Consider the following 17,570-nt stretch of genomic DNA (forward strand, 5'->3'; position numbering starts at 1 on the left):
GTGCTCTTAAAGCCTGTGACTTTGGATAGAAGGCTTACAATTAGCAGTATAAACACTCTCAAACTTCATTCATTTGCAAACCATTTTCATAATTTAAGTTGTATCTGCGCTGAATCTCTATTTCATTATTTACCTAACTTTTAAAAAACTGACTTGTCATAAGCAAAAATATTTATGAAATCACATTTATTGTGTTAGTTACATTTTTCTTTTAGCAATGCATATTAAAATATATAATTATTAACATTTAAAACAATATTGGTCTGTGGATCACTTCAGATCACACTTTCCCAGAGCAATAGAAAAAATACTGGATTAGGAGAACTTTTTACCCAGTCTTTGGATATGCAAAGTTAGGTCCCAGGAACTAGGGGGTGGAGTGTCATATCGTTCTTCATAATAAATGAGAGTAATTCGATCTGAAGAGGGAAACCAAGCAAGGCTGGAAAAGTGGAAATCTGGGAATTTGGAAAAAAGGAATAAGCTTGCAAAGTGAAAAGTTGGAGCCTGCAATGAAAGATGTTATCTGAGTACATTGGAGTCATCTGGAGGCTTTTAAAAGTTCACATTCCCAGGCCTTACCCCAGACCAAATAATTCAGGATGAGACCCAGACATTAGTATTTCTTAAAAAAAAATGTTTCTCGAGTTAATCTAATATGCAACTAAATTTGAAAATCTTTGGTATAGAGCTTTACTACTCAAAGTGTGGTCCTCAGACCAGCAGCTTTGCATCATCTGGGTGCTGTGGAATCTCAGGCCCCACCCTAGACTTACTGAATCAGAATCTGCAGTTTGATAAGATCTCCAGATGTCTCACAAACACATTAAAGTTCAGGAAGCACTGACATAGAGAATATTTGCCATAAACAACTTGCATTCTTGGATTTGAGAATCCCTCACTTTACAGGGAGAGACTGCTTTCCCAGCCTCTCTTTCAGCTAGACCTGGGCATGTGACCTAAACAACACCAATGAGATGCACCTACTCTAAATTTTGAATAGGGGACTAATTATGCCACAAAGCAGTGACAGCAGCAGCAGCCCAGGCATCAGTCAGAGCAGCGATATCCACTGAGGTCAGCTGTACAAGCTGTGATGCCATTCAGTACCCAGCAGTAGCAGCTGAAGCTCCTTCACTGGACCAGTTCTGCAGCATGATTCCACGTGTTGTTCCTGGAGACACAGACTTCCAACCTGGTTCTTCAGTCCTTTACGAGATTCCTTTTCTATTTAAATCAGCCAAAAGTACTGTGGCTATTGCTTGCAACAAAAAACCTTGACTGAAATAGGTGGAGAGTGAGGTCAACCAAAGTACTTTTAAGTGGATGGTTAACAGCCAAAAGATTTATGGCTCTTTGCTCTAACTCCATAACACAATACCCCTCTATTGCTTCCAACCTTTAGTAAGGTTCTACTACATACACAAAGGCCTTGTGCCAGTGGCGTTTTGTGAGGGCTGTCAAGAAAGTGTCTCTTTTCCCTCTCCGGAGCAACATAGTATAGACAGGGACTGCACAGTCTGCAGCAGGATGATCCACAGATGAAATAATTCATCAGGAACAGAAGCTTGGAGCCAGAAGTGACCTGGAAACCATAAATCATACTTTCAGAATTCCCAGAGATATAGAAAGAGATGTGTGCTATACCAACTGCACACTGAAGTCTGAGCCAATGCCATTTAAATCTCAAGGTATGGTACCTTAGCTTCTATTGGGCCTATGTTCACATGGCCCAGCATAGCAACACACATCTCAAGGGCACTTATGTGTATTTGCAGAGATGTGTGTCCATTGAGCAATGTTGCTTAAGCCCCATTTATTCACCTTTAACCCTAGTACCTGCATAATAGTTTGTTCATTTAACACTTAATCTCATAAGCAGGTTGCCTGAATTTGGGGGTTGGCCTGAGCCACGCTGACCTAATCTTCACAGTGGCTTCAAAAGACCTGCCTAAACAGATGACCGTGAAAATGATTGACTTATTCAAAGCAGCGATAATGACAAAAATCACTGACGCTGATATGGTGCTTACTACGTACCAAGCATTATTCTAACCGTCTTACTTCTGTTAATTCATCCAATCTTTATAATAGTAATAGGTACTATTATTATCATCGCCATTTTATACAGAAGGAAGCAGAGGCACAGAGAGGTCAAATAACTTGCCCAAGATCACACAGCTGGTAAATATCAGAGTGGCAGTTTTGATCCAGTCTGGCTTCTGAGTCTGAATTCTTCACCATCATGCTGTATTAGCAAGCTTTGTGGAAGATGAAAGGGCTGATGTAGTGGGACAAATTAAATCCCTGACTTCCATGAGAGTAGCCAAGTAAAGAGGAAGGTTGGGAGTCTTTTCTCACTTTAAAAAAGGTTTTTTAGTCATTTCTGATATATTCACATTAATAAGTAGGGCCAGGACCAGGACTTCAGTGGTTCCATCAAAATGAGGGAAACCCCCCAAATCTACGTTCCAACCAACCTACACCATTGAATTGCTCCAACACAATTGGCCCTTGAGGAGGCTACCCGAGTAACAGAAATTTCCCTCTGAACTTTGCCGGTCAGAAAATCTTCTATTCCTTTTTCCAAGTGTTGGGGTCACAACTATACTGCTTGACAACCTCATCTCCAGCCCTGGCTCACACTGCTGGCTCCCTACTCATGCTTATACTCCTCGCAAACGCTTTGAAACTGCTTTTTTCTGAGTCAAGAGGCATCACTGAGCAGACATTTGCAAATCGGAGAAGCAGAGGCTGTTTTACGCCGTGGAGGAGCAGGGAGAAAAGGCTGGTAGAACTCACTCTCTCATTTTCCTCAGGCCTAGTCAACTTCACCTTCATTTCCATAGTTTTTCTGTATTTAAATATTTTCTTTTCCTTATCCATTTTTTTGAGAATACAAGAATACGTTTCCCTTTCTAAAGAAATGAAAAACATTAAAGGTAAGGTTTAAACTCCCTTTGACCACCAACTCTCTATCCCAGATCCTTCCCCAGAGGTAATAACCACTGTTGGTAGTTTGGTGTGAATACTTGCACACCTTTTTCTAGGCTTTCCCTTTTGTATACCTATATGCAATATTTTGTTTGTATTTATAGAAAGTACTTATGCTAATGGAAAATATGTACTTCTTTTAGTATACTTGTAGAAAATATACACTACTTATGCTGTATATACTATATATAGTTTATATAGGACAGGTACTATATGCTGTAGTATATACTTATAGACTATATATGTATATTTATAATATGTAGTACTTTATTGTATGTTGTTAACACAAATGGTATCATACTGTACACATCTTGCAACTTGATTTTTTTCCTTTAACAGTATGACTGAGAGACTTCCAATGTCAGTATATAGATCTACCCAATACCTTTTAACTGTGGCATAATCTTACATAATATACCATAGTTACTTAGCCATTCCCTGGTCAATGGACCTTTAGGTTGTTTTCATTTTTTCATTGCTACAAATATACACAATGAGCCTGTCTAATTGGAGCCACATGAGTATTTTTCTGCAGTGAACACCAAAAAGTGTAACTGCTGGGTCATGGGATATGCACGTTTCCAATTTTAATAGGTAGGAGGAAAGTGCCCTTTAAGGTGCTGTGCCAGTATATACCAGCTTACAGCTGTGAGTGTGAGTCAATTCATTTGCCAATATTGATACCATTACACTTGAATTTGTCAGCCCAATGGCACAGAAACAGCATCTAATTTTCATTTTACTTTGCATTTCTCTGATTGTTCATGGAATTAATTGAGCCTCTATTTTGCTGTCTGTTGACTGTTCAGTTTCTTCTTCTGGCCTGTTCTTAGCCATTGGCCATATTTCTTTTGGGTTGCTTGTCTTTTGTATACTGTTTCGTGGGAGTCTGGCTTCTTTCTTTTCCTCCTCAGCCCCTTGGGCAAAGGTTGCAGTGGTATTGGTGCTTCCTTGAAATTCTCGTCCAGTGTAATGCATTAGAGTTACCTTCATTTCCAAGAGTTTCTTTCCCTAAATCAAAGAGATGTAAGCCACAAACAAGAGAGGAAAGGAAATCTGTGGTGTAAACATCAACTGTTGAAGCTTTCAGTGCCTTTGAACATCAACCCGTTCCTGGACATCCTCCTAAAAACCCGATAAGAGCTCTTATTTAAATCAGTTAGTCCCTCACTTTCAAAGAAAGTGCCTAAAAAACCCCAGAGAGGGCTTCCCTGGTGGCGCAGTGGTTGAGAGTCCGCCTGCCGATGCAGGGGACACGGGTGGGCCCCGGTCCGGGAAGATCCCACATGCTGCGGAGTGGCTGGGCCCGTGAGCCATGGCCGCTGAGCCTGAGCGTCCGGAGCCTGTGCTCCGCAACGGGAGAGGCCACAACAGTGAGAGGCCCGTGTACTGTAAAAAAAAAAAAAAAAAAAGAACCCCCCAGAGAAATCTGCTCAGGGCAACAATGTACTAAGATCCAACAACTTTGGATGTTCTGTTCTTGCCCCTGGTCCCCTCTGTTTAGAGTGAGAGTACCTGTAGAGAAAAGAGGCGAGACTTCAGATGAATAAATACATCGTTCACAGGACCAGCATTTAGAGCCTAGCAGGAAAGGCTCAGAAAGCAACTTGATTAACACAAACATAAATTAATCTCTGATCACCCTAAAAAGGAGAAGCTGTTTCCTTTTCCCTACTAAGGATTTTTCCTGTGTCCTATGTGGAATTGACTGAAAAAAAAATCTGTCTTTAATTTTAGAGCTCCCTTTTGGCAAACATTTTGTGTTTTGTAGCTGTAGCTAGCATTTCAGCCAACCTAGACAAAGAAACGGAAGTGAAAGGGCAGAATAGAACCCAAACTGAAAGAAAATCAGAGAGTAAAGAAAGAAAAGACATAGAAAAGGAGAAAATGCACATACTTAAAAAAAGAATGGAAATAGTTAAGGGAAACATTCTTTTGTCATTTTCCATATCTGGCCAGTCAACAAGTTCTGTCAGTTTTCCTTCAAACTGATTCTCTAACAGAGCTTCCTTTCTGTTCCTACCACTTTCTTTTAGACCATGGGACATACTCTTGGTTAAAAAAAAAAAAATCAGGTCATGTTCTCTTCTTTTTGTGCCTGGATGATTCCAATAGCTCTGTGACTGGAATCCATGCCACCTAAATCTCCATCAGACGCTACCGTCAGTGTATTGCTCTCTTGCTCTGCTCACAAACCTTCCAGCATTCCCTAGTGCTAGCTTTATTATATTAAATTTTACCTTTTCAGCCTGGCTCTTAGATCTCTTTACTATAGGACCTCGCCCTATATAGCCCTAATCAGACTGTCTCACCGACTCCCTTCTCATTCTGCCTTCTGTATTCCTTCCTTTTATTTTTTTAATAAACTTATTTACTTTATTTATTTTTGACTGCATGGTGTCTTCGTTGCTGTGCGCGGGCTTCTCATTGCAGTGGCTTCTTCTCTTGTTGCACAGCACAGGCTCTAGGCGCGTGGGCTTCCGTTGTTGTGGCTTGTGGGCTCTAGAGCACAGGCTAGTAGTTGTAGCTAACGGGCTTAGTTGCTCTGCAGCATGTGGGATCTTCCCGGACCAGGGCTTGAACCCGTGACCACTTTATTGACAGGCGGATTCTTTTTTTTTTTTTTAAACCAAAAAAAAAAAATTTATTGAGGGTCAGACACTCTACCTAGCTTATTATGTGTATTATCTATTTCAGTACTGATAATACTCTGTAAATAAGTACTTTCTCTCATTTTATGCATGAATAAAGTGCGGATGCAGAGCATAAATGACTTGCCTGGGCTTATGTTATTACTAAATTAGTGAAGCTAGGGTGAAATGAGAACTTATACTCTGCACTACCTGATATAGGAGACACTTTAGAATCACAAAATCTATATGATTTCTATTATTTAATTTGTACATGTGTTTACATACATCACTGGCAAAAATATCCATTTTTGGTCATTTCTAAATAGCACCTTGTATGCAAAAGCTCACTGAAATTTTTATTCTGAAATTTTAAAATAAAATTTTATTTTATTTTAAATCCGTTGTTCATCTTGCAGTTTTCTTTTTTAAATATCTTCATTGGAGTATAATTGCTTTACAATGGTGTGTTAGTTTCTACTTTATAACAAAGTGAATCAGCTATACATATACATATATCCCCATATTCCATCCCACTTGCCGTCTCCCTCCCACCCTCCCTCTCCCACCCATCTAGGTGGTCACAAAGAACCGAGCTGATCTCCCTGTGCTATGTGGCTGCTTCCCACTAGCTATCTATTGTACATTTGGTAGTGTATATATGTCAGTGCCGCTCTCTCACTTTGTCCCAGCTTACCCTTCCCCCTCCCCATGTCCTCAAGTCCATTGTCTACATCTGCATCTTTATTCCTGTCCTGCCTCTAGGTTCTTCAGAACCTTTTTTTTTTTAGATTCCATATATATGTGTTAGCATACAGTATTTGTTTTTCTCTTTCTGACTTACTTCACTCTGTATGACAGGCTCTAGGTCCATCCACCTCACTACAAGTAACTCAATTTCATTTCTTTTCATGGCTGAGTAATATTCCATTGTATATATGTGCCACATCTTCTTTATCCATTCATCTGTCGATGGACACTTAGGTTCCTTCCATGTCCTGGCTATTGTAACTAGTGCTGCAGTGAACATTTTGGCACATGACTCTTTTTGAATTATGGTCTTCTCAGGGTAGATGCCCAGTAGTGGGATTGCTGGGTCGTATGGTAGTTCTATTTTTAGTTTTCTAAGGAACCTCCATACTGTTCTCCATAGTGGCTGTACCAATTCACATTCCCACCAGCAGTGCATGAGTGTTCCCTTTTCTCCACACCCTCTCCAGCATTTATTGGTTCTAGATTTTTTGATGATGGCCATTCTGACTGATGTAAGGTGATACCTCATTGTAGTTTTGATTTGCATTTCTCTACTGATTAGTGATGTTGAGCATCCTTTCATGTGTTTGCTGGCAATCTGTATATCTTCTTTGGAGAAATGTCAATTTAGGTCTTCTGTTCATTTTTTGATTGGGTTGTTTGTTTTTTTGATATTGAGCTGCATGAGCTGCTTATATATTTTGGAGATTAATCCTTTGTCACTTGCTTCATTTGCAAATATTTTCTCCCATTCTGAGGGTTGTCTTTTTGTCTTGTTTATGGTTCCTTTGCTGTGGAAAAGCTTTTAAGTTTCATTAGGTCCCATTTGTTTATTTTTGTTTTTATTTCCATTTCTCTAGGAGGTGGGTCAAAAAGGATCTTGCTGTGATTTATGTCATAGAGTGTTCTACCTGTGTTTTTCTCTAAGAGTTTTATAGTGTCTGGCCTTACATTTAGGACTTTAATCCATTTTGAGTTTATTTTTGTGTGTGGTGTTAGAAAGTGTTCTAATTTCATTCTTTTACATGTAGCTATCTAGTTTTCCCAGCACCAGTTATTGAAGAGGCTCTTTTTTCTCCATTGTATATTCTTGTCTCCTTTATCAAAAATAAGGTGACCGTATGTGCACGAAAGACCGTATGGGCTTTCTATCCTGTTCTGTTGATCTATACTTCAGTTTTTGTGCCAGTACCATACTGTCTTGATTACTGTAGCTTTGTAGTATAGTCTAAAGTCAGGGAGCCTGATTCCTCCAGCTCCATTTTTCTTTCTCAAGATTGCTTTGGCTCTTTGGGGTCTTTTGTGTTTCCATACAAATTGTGAAATTTTTTCTTCTAGTTCTGTGAAAAATGCCATTGGTAGTTTGATAGGGATTGCATTGAATCTGTAGATTGCTTTGTGTAGTAGAGTCATTTTCACAGTGTTGATTCTTCCAATCCAAGAACATGGTATATCTCTCCATCTGTTTGTGTCATCTTTAATTTCTTTCATCAGTGTCTTATAGTTTTCTGCTATAGAGAGATGTTTCTTTCTTACATCTCTCTTATATGGGAGGAAAATCTTTCCTAATAGACTTCCTTTTGTACCTTATTGGCCAGAACTGTGTGATGTATGTACTTCCAGCTCAAAGGGAGTCTGGGTAAGTGCATATCTGGCCAAAGGGAAATGCATTTATAATAATTGACCTGAACTAGTCATGATTCATCCTCTGGGCTTGGGCACATTCCTGCTTGATACCAGAAGTGGATTCTATTGTCAAGGAAGAAGAGGGGATGGCTATATTTTAGGTGTCAACCATGACTGTCCTTTGGGCAACTCAAGATGCCACCTGAGTTCTTCCGGCCACGACTGATTGTATGGAAATGAACATTGACCTAACCTGGATCAATCAGATTCTCTCCCATTAGCATTTGAATTAAGAACTCAAGAATCAGTATTTCCTGATTACAGCGCCTTACATTCTATGATAGAGCTCGGCATCTTTCCAGTAAGTCTCCTTTTAGTGGGTTTCTGTTTCTTGAAATCAGAGAGCCTGATTAAGCCAGAGACTCAATTTAATGGTCTCAATTAATAATCACTAAGATAATTATTATAACATTTACTTCCTATTTTGTTTTGTAATGGTTTCATGCATGTTAGTCTCATCTTGCACAGAGCCTATAAATCCCTCAAGGCAGAAATCAATTGTGTATTTTAGTTCCCGTAGTATTAACCACAAGGGGAGATGAGCTCCCTTAACACTTGTTGAATAATTGTTTGGTTGGTTTCTACTCTTTCTTAGTTAATATTTTTAACTGTTCCAGAAGTAGATAAAAAGAAAAACATGGTGATGTATAATCCATCAGATTAGCAAAATGCAGTTCCAGATTGCTGGTTTGATGAATCTAAAATCTTTTAAAATATAGCAAATTGACAAAAGAACAAAGAGACATAAATCAATACAAACAGTAGTTGTTATCTCTGAGAGGTAGTATTATGGATGTGTCATCATCATACCAATCTAAATCTTTCAGATTTTCCACACCGGCCATGAATTACTTTCAGAATCTGAAAAGAAATAAGTTAATTTCAAAAGAGGCAATCAGGAAAAAATATATTTGGCCACTTAGTATGTGTTTTCTAATTTCCTTCTTTTGTCTAAGGGTATGCTGCAAATAAACTGTAACATTAGAGACACTTTGACCTTCATTGAATAGTGTAAAATTTGGATTTTGACTTCCTTTTAACTCAGAATAACATTAATCTCATAGAAAAGTTTAACACAATTTAAAGCACACGATACCAAATCATAAGTTTTCCCTTAAAGTACTTAAAAAAATTCCTATTTAATTGAAAACAATTTTAAAAATGAACAAAAGTCTGCTTGGCTATGTTTTCAGTCTAAAATCATTTGAGTTTTGTTGACATCTCTGCTCATTGTTTAAAAGGAATGCTACTTTGTTATCAGAGCATCCAAATGTTTAATGGGCATTTGTGCAAAAGTCTGACAAGTAAAAACAAAATTTCTCCAGAATCCAGTATCACAAGAGCTTTTGTTTCAAGCCACAAATTAGACAAATCTGTTTTTCTCCTAACACTCTGAACATTTTATATCATACAGACCCCGTGTAAGTAAATATCCATGTTTTTAAAAAACAAAATTAATATTAGACTTCTTTTTGTTTGTAAAAAGAGCTGGATTCAACACGCTCCAGATGTCGCAACTGGACCACAGATGTATCCACAATAACAATAAGGGTAATACATTTTTTTGGTTTTGATTCCAGGCAGAAACAATCTCCACTTATGAATTCACATTAGGGCCACAAAAAAAGTACTCTTTTACCCAGTAAATAAACGCTATTGTTTTAGCAAAGTGCTTCAAGACGTGATGTTATATGAGGACCACACCTTCCTGTCACAGGGTTGGCAACAGATACACAGGCTCCTCATCTTTAAAAATCCACTGCTGTTGATGTTACAAGAGTCACCAGGGTCCAGTGTTCACCCAGGCTACATTCAGAGGTGCAGAGAAAAGGCAGCTTCTTTAACTTTCTTCGGTAGAGCCCTCAGAATGGGACAAAATATTTGCAAATGAAGGAACCGACAAAGGATTAATCTCCAAAATTTACAAGCAGCCCATGTAGCTCAATATCAAAAAAAACCAAACACCCCAATCCAAAAATGGGCAGAAGACCTAAACAGACATTTCTCCAAAGAAAATATACAGATAGCCAACAAACACATGAAAGGATGCTCAACATCACTAATCAGTAGAGAAATGCAAATCAAAACCACAATGAGGTCTCACCTCACACCAGTCAGAATGGCCATCATCAATAAATCAACAAACAATAAATGCTGGAGAGGGTGTGGTGAAAGGGAACCCTCCTGCCCTGTTGGTAGGAATGTAAACTGATACAGCCACTATGCAGAACAGTATGGAGGTTCCTTAAAAAACTAAAAATAGAACTACCATATGACCCAGCAATCCCACTACTGGGCATATACCCGGAGAAAACCATAATTCAAAAAGAGACATGTACCACAATGTTCATTCCAGCACTATTTACAGTACAGGACATGGAACCAACCTAAATGTCCATCAACAGATGAATGGATAAAGAAGATGTGGCACATATATACAATGGACTATTACTCAGCCATAAAAAGAAATGAAATTGAGTTATTTGTAGTAAGGTGGATGGACCTAGAGTCTGTCATACTGAGTGAGGTAAGTCAGAAAGAGAAAAACAAATACCGTATGCTAACGCATATATATGGAATCTAAAAAAAATAAAAATGTACTGATGAACCTAGTTGCAGGGCAGGAATAAAGATGTAGACATAGACAATGGACTTAAGGACACGGGGTGGGAGGGGGAAGCTGGGGCGAAGTGAGAGTAGCATTGACATATATACACTACCGAATGCAGAATAGTTGGCTGGTGGGAAGCAGCAGCATAGCACAGGGAGATCAGCTCAGTGATTTGCGATGACCTAGAGGGGTGGGATAGGAAGGATGGGAGGGAGGCCTAAGAGGGAGGGGATATGGAGATATATATATGCATGTGGCTGATTTGCTTTGTTGTGCAACAGAAACTAACACAGTATTGTGAAGCAATTATAGTCCAATAAAGATCGATTAAAAAAAATAAGGACAGTGAAAATCAGGTCATATTAATACCAACTAACATCTCTAACGTATAACAGAAAGCAAGCTTCTATTTCTTTGTATAATTTTGATCACCCAAGATTAATATGGTTATACACACTTGGATGAAAACCAACTGGCATTAGGGTATTTACCAAGGAAGGACTGCAGAGGCATCAAACAAGGAAGTTGGGGACACCAGCCACTCCCAGGAGTATAATCATGTGGTTTCTCAGGAGATAAATATAATCTAATCAAATGCCTAGTTTGGGCACAGAAGTAGGTGGCATTGTGGAAATTGTGCAGCCCGGACGCAGCAGACGTTGCAGACTGGCTGACTCAAACTCATCCTCCAACCCCCTTCTCCCTTACCTGTCTCAACTACAGAGGCTGTAAAAGGTGACATTTTTCTTTTCTAGCCTCTATTATGGCCAGTGGAGCAAATGACACACTTCAGGTCAGTGAGATACAGGCAGAAGCTCTTGAGAGGGAGCCCCTATTGTGTCACTTCCTGCATAAAAAGGCACAGCCTCCTGAAGAGAAAAGAAAGCCCCTGGCCCATCGTTCTTGCTCTTTTTCCTCTTGGACATGGTTGCGTGGCTTGGAGGGGCTGCAACCATCAGAGGACCATGAATTGACAAACACGACGTGAAAATCATTATATTAAAGATGAAGGAGTAGAGAAAGAAAATGGCTGGGTCTCTGATAGCATCATGGAACTTCAGTACCACCTCTGCTTAACTTAGAAGGTCATGTTAAATGAAAAAAAACATACTCCCTTAAGGGAGTTATTTAAGTCACCAGTGCGTGCGGGGGGAGGGGGGAGGGGGGATCTGTTATTTGCAGTGAATGCAATCTTAATTGATACAGCGATCAGAGAAAGGGAGGCTTTTAGATTTAGGATAGTAAAAACGTGCACGTTTGAGAGAACTTGTTGAGTGCTTTCGACTTGTTACGTCTCCTGCTGACTTTAGGTAATTCACTGTATGGTTTTACATCCAAGGTGTGGTACTTATTCTATAATGAGTCGATGTGACTGTATGAAGGAAATCACGAACAGGGAAGATCGGTGGCTCAAACTTCTAGAGCCCTCCACAACTTGGCCTGGGATTGGAGCTCGCTATGTAGCCCATTCCTGAGATGGCTCCCCTGCCCCTGACATTGCCTCTGAGCAGGGAGTAGAACAGGCAGTCAGCAGAATGCTGTGCCCATTGCCAAGGAGGAAGGAGTCAAGGGCCTGCTCAGTGGGGAGAGTCTGAGACCCCAACCCCTACTTTCTGAGATTCGAAGTTAGAGGCAGATATAGAGATGGGGTAGAATGAGATGGCTTTGACCAGGAGGTGTGATCCCAGTACAGAAGGACCCAAATGATCTCAAAGAACTCACTGAGGGGAATGGAAGGTGTGGCTTGGTGACTTAGGCCCTACACGAGGGTCCAGATTTTGTGGGGCTTTCTGGTTCTGGTCCCATAGTTGACTTATTTACTGTTCACTGAAATTCAGGGCCCCTCACTGTAGTGCCCCTCCCCATGAGAGGGTTGTACATCCTCACCCCATGAATTTGGTCATGGCTGTGGGACTTGATTTGCTCTGGCCAATGAAATGTAGGAGGAAGTGATGTGTGTCACTTCTGGGCAAGGCAGAGAGCCAGGGTCTGGTTCAGCCTGCTCTCTCTTTCCTCTTGCTGGCAGTGTTCCAAGAGAGTGGCTGCTTTCCGTGGGGATCCTGGAGTGGGGATGACACAGAACAGAGCCACAGAAGACCCATGTGGGCATATAACTATGCGAGAAATAAACCTTTGTTATTGTAAGCCAGTTCAAGTTTGGGGTCTTTTGTTTCTGCAACATACCTAGCTATCCTAACTCCTCAGTTGGGACTAGTTGAGGACATCTAGGCTCAAAATAGATCCTTTGTGTGGCCGCACGCTCTGGGGTGCTTCATTTCCAAAACTGGGTTCCATAAAGGGCTAAGGTTGTGCCAGGTGGGGGAAATTCACAGGGATACTAGTGAATGTCTTTCTTCTTAAATGTCTAAGAAAAATATCAAATCTATGGTTATTCTTAGTCTCCTGGGATAATTTATCGTTAAGAAACGGTACGGCATTACTGAGCACACTGCTATGTGGGATAATGTTGAAAATGATCAGTTCTTCTTCCTCCTTCTACTCTGAAGTTGTATATAAAAATGAGTTTCCTTTACTTGGGCTTTTCACCTCCTCCTTCCCCCAACCCAGGTAGCCAGACATGGTTACCCTCTCCTCTGGGTAGAGAGAGGCCCCGAAGACAGGAAAATACAGGTGGCATATTTGAGTCTTGAATTCAACATATGTTGGTGAAAGGTAGACAGTTGCAGAGGTGGTGAAAGGCAGGATAGTTTAAAAGAACCCAGCGGGGCTTCCCTGGTGGCACAGTGGTTGAGAGTTCGCCTGCAGATGCAGGGGATGCGGGTTCGTGCCCTGGTCAGGGAAGATCGCACGTGCCGCGGAGCGGCTGGGCCCGTGAGCCATGGCCGCTGAGCCTGCACGTCCGGAGCCTGTGCTCCGCAACGCGAGAGGCCACAAGAGTGAGAGGCCCGCGTACCGCAAAAAACAAAAACAAAAAAAAACAACCCACAGCGGGTGGGAAGAAATATACTGGGAAGGATTGGGAGGAAGCACCTGAAAGGGGTGCAGCATACAAGTGAAGGAACATGAGCTCCCACCAGAATCGGCGCGGTGTGTTTCCCACGCCAGGAGGCCCTCTCAAAGCCGAGCACGGGCCCATCCGTGCCTCCTGTTGAGGTCCAGAGAGGAGTGCACAATGCTCGTCAATCATCCGACATGAGTGATGCCATCTGTGCTCTGAGATTTTGTTCGGGGACCCCCTCCCCAACTCATCACAAGTGGATGGCAGCCAGGATGCTCAGGAGCCCCCTGGAATACAGAGTGGGGTGTGGGTACCTAGTAGAGGGTGGTGGTGGTAATGGGGGCTTGAAGACAAAGCTCCTGCCTGTACCAGCTGGGTCCAAAACAGGCCAGCCGGCCGTCTCCCAGCATGCCTCTATTCCCCAGGAAGTCACCTGGCCTGGTGCACGGATGCAGGACATTTAATCCGCACTTTGCTATAAGGACACCCAAATCTATGTTATGCATTTTGTCTTAAAAATTATTTTTTGTCCCAAAATTTTAATTTGACCCAAGATAATTAAAAACATATTTTCACATAAAAGCCTGTATAGGGATGTTCCTAACAGTATTATTCGTAAGTCCAAAGTGGCGGCAACCCAAAGGTCCATCAACTAATGAATGGATAAACAAAATGTGATAATTCTCCATACAATGGAATATAATTCATCCATGAAAAGGAATGAAGTACTGATTCATGCTACAGCATGGATGAACCTTGAAAACATTATGCTAAGTGAAGGAGCCAGACAGAAGACCACATCTTGTATAATTTCATTTGTAAGAAATGTCCAGGAAAGGCAAATCCATAGAGACAAAAAGTAGATTAGTGGTGGCCAGGAGCTGGGGGGAGAGGGGAAGCACTGAGTGACTGCTCATGGGAATGGGGTTGCTTTTTGGGGTGATAAAAATATTCTGAAATTCGTCGTGACGGTGGCATGACTTGTGAATATACTAAAAACCACTTTAAGAGATTGTGATACATTATATCTCAATAAAAAATTAATTTGTAATAATATTTAGTACTGATTTCATGTAAAAATATTTATACTACATAAATTTGCTCCCTGTGGATCTGAGATTGAAAGAAGAAAGTTTTAAACAAAGAGCAGTCTTGAGAGTTAGCAAATTGTATCAATCTAAAAAAAGCAAAAAGTGAATCCTTCAAAGTAAAAATGAAAAATCACAGACTTTGTTTTCTAAAAAAAGAAGGAAGTGAGCTATTCGGGATGAAATAATTGAATTTTGGAGAAGCCCGTTTCAGTAGTCCCCAAATATAGCAGAGCACACTGATCATATTGTTCTTCATTTTCTGGAAAAATGTTATTTTTTCAGATCATAATGTAGTAAAGACAAAATTCAGGAAACAGACTAGGTGCTATCCTTAATCAGCAATCGTGTTTCTGATATTGACCAGGCTCACAATTTTTAAAAAGTCACAAAATATTATTCTTATAAAAAAGTTTTGATGAAATGTAATGTATTTTTAAAAGTAAAATAAATGATTTTGATTTGTTCATTCTTAACATAAAAATGATTAATTTTTGGTTTTATTCTAAGACTAGTAAGACATGCAAGTCAGATTTTGATCATTGGCTCAATTAATTGATCTGTCTTCACAAATCTGAGTATGCATTCTATCTCATGAACTCTAATTACTATCCTGTCAATAAATCACACCTTCAAAGTGCTCTGTGGTTAAGCAGGTTTGGGAGAACGCTGCCGTGGCATAGTTCTCTGTACACCTTTACACTAGAAAGTTAGCTTTAAGAATATGTTAGCTGATGCTACAGGAATGAACGATCCCCAAATCTCAATGCTGATTTTAAAAAGTTGATTTTGAGCTCACGTTCCATAGCTAAGGCGAGTCAGTGGGAGCCTCAGCTCACCACAGTTTGACTGCGATTAGTCTCCACATTCACGTCCACGATTTCCTTGGAAGGCGTTACAGTGTCCTGCGTGGGCAGTTAAAGGCGCTGCCCAGAAAAACGCGTGTCTTCCACTCGCATTTCATTGACCAAAGCCAACTACATGACCACACCTCATTTCATAGGGGGCAGGGACCTGCAATCCTAGTGTGTGCCTGGAAGGAAGAGAACTTGACTATCGAGCAACCCTAATATCCACCCTCTACCAGCCACAGTCCAATAGAAGGATAAGGTACGCCCCAAATGTAATTTCCTGTTTACTAAACAACATTAAAAAAAGGGAAAAAAGCAGGTGAAATTACTTTTAATAATGTATTTTATTTAAACCAATTCATCTAAAATATTATCATTTCAACATGTAACCATAAGAAATTATTGAGACATTTTATTCCTTTTTGGACCTACGTCTTTGAAGTCAGGTGTGTATTTTACACTTACAGCCTTTCTCAACTTGTACCAGCCCTATTCCAAGTGTTCAATAGCCACACGTGGCTAGTGGCTACCATATCGACAGAGTATCTGTAGTGTTTATGGCTTGGGAACATAGCCTTAAACACCACCACAAGCGTGGAATTTCCTTGAAGAGACTTGTTTTAATTTTTTAAAAATTACCATGTACCTTTTAGTATAAAAATCATGTGTTAATGAATTATTATTGCATGAAAATTGCTCCGGCAGGATGGGCCGTGTTAAGCCCATTGCTCTGCTTCTTGCCAGCATGTCAGCTTCAACCCCAGAAGGACCAGACCAGGACCTGGAGATTTCTGTTCCAGTTTTAGGGAATACTAATTCGTTGGAGGGCCTTGAGTAAGTCATGTGGACTGACCAAGCTCAGTTTCTTCATCTGTAAGCTGGTATGCTTAGGTGAGATCATCTCGAAAGCACTTTTTAAAATCTCAACGTCTAAGATTCTAGTTAGGATAACATGGGTTATCATGACAAGGGCTGGATTTTTTTTTAAAGAGAAATCAGCCTTTTGTAGTGCTTGTAGAGTAACCTGTTTGGGGCCACTTAAAAAATTATTTTATTGATGCGTAGTTGATTGACAATGTGTTTATTTCTGCTGTACAGGAAAGAGATTCAGCTATACATATATATACACATTCTTTTTCATATTCTTCTCCATTATGGTTTATTACAGGATACTGAATATAGTTCCCTGTGCCATACAGTAGGACCTTCTTGTTTATCCTGGGGCCACTTTTTCCAAGGAGGAAATGGCTGTGTTCTACCCCCACTGGTTAGCCGTCTAAACTTTATCATTATTGAGCGGCCCTTGGCCAAAGGGGGTCCTGCAGTCCCCCAGGCTGTGTGGCACAGGCGGCTTCTGAGAGTTGCTTTAGGTTTAGGGATTTGAAATCAAGACCTTTTTGGCAGTGGGTACCCATAAAGAATTCCCTCTTCCGGCATTGCCACTGGAGTCCCACTGGGCATTTCAACTCAAGACAGGGAAAAAGTTCAGTGTCCATAACTGATTAATGATCCATAGGGTGTTTGCAGGCCCGAGTACTTATTTGAACAGTAAAGGGGAGGAGAGTGAAACCTTCCTGCTTTGCCTGCGGGCAGTGAACTAGTCTGACTGAGGACAAAGGGGCCTGTACTTCCCAGGGGCTCTTGCCTATGCTGGCTTCAGGTACACTGTGGACAGATCTCAGTGCAGGGAGATAATGCTGGGAAAGGCCTTGGGCACAGACTTTGCACATCCTCCCGTTGCCGCCCAAGGTGGTCTTCAGCTCCTTGCCTTTACCCCTACAAATTTTGAGAGCAGCAACAGAAACAAAAGCGTCTTCCTGTGGTCTGCTCTGAATTCACTCACAAAGCAAATTTTAGTTCCTGTATTCTAAATCTCATCTCAGACAAGGCACCGGGATTAATTAGCAGAATTCACTTACTGTCACACGTGCACTTGGGAATAAAGAATTTAGAACCAGGTGACTAGTGAGTACAATTCATTACTAGCGTGCCAGGAAA

The sequence above is a fragment of the Globicephala melas genome, chromosome 4 (assembly GCF_963455315.2).
Source record: "Globicephala melas chromosome 4, mGloMel1.2, whole genome shotgun sequence".
Taxonomy (NCBI): Eukaryota; Metazoa; Chordata; class Mammalia; order Artiodactyla; family Delphinidae; genus Globicephala; species Globicephala melas.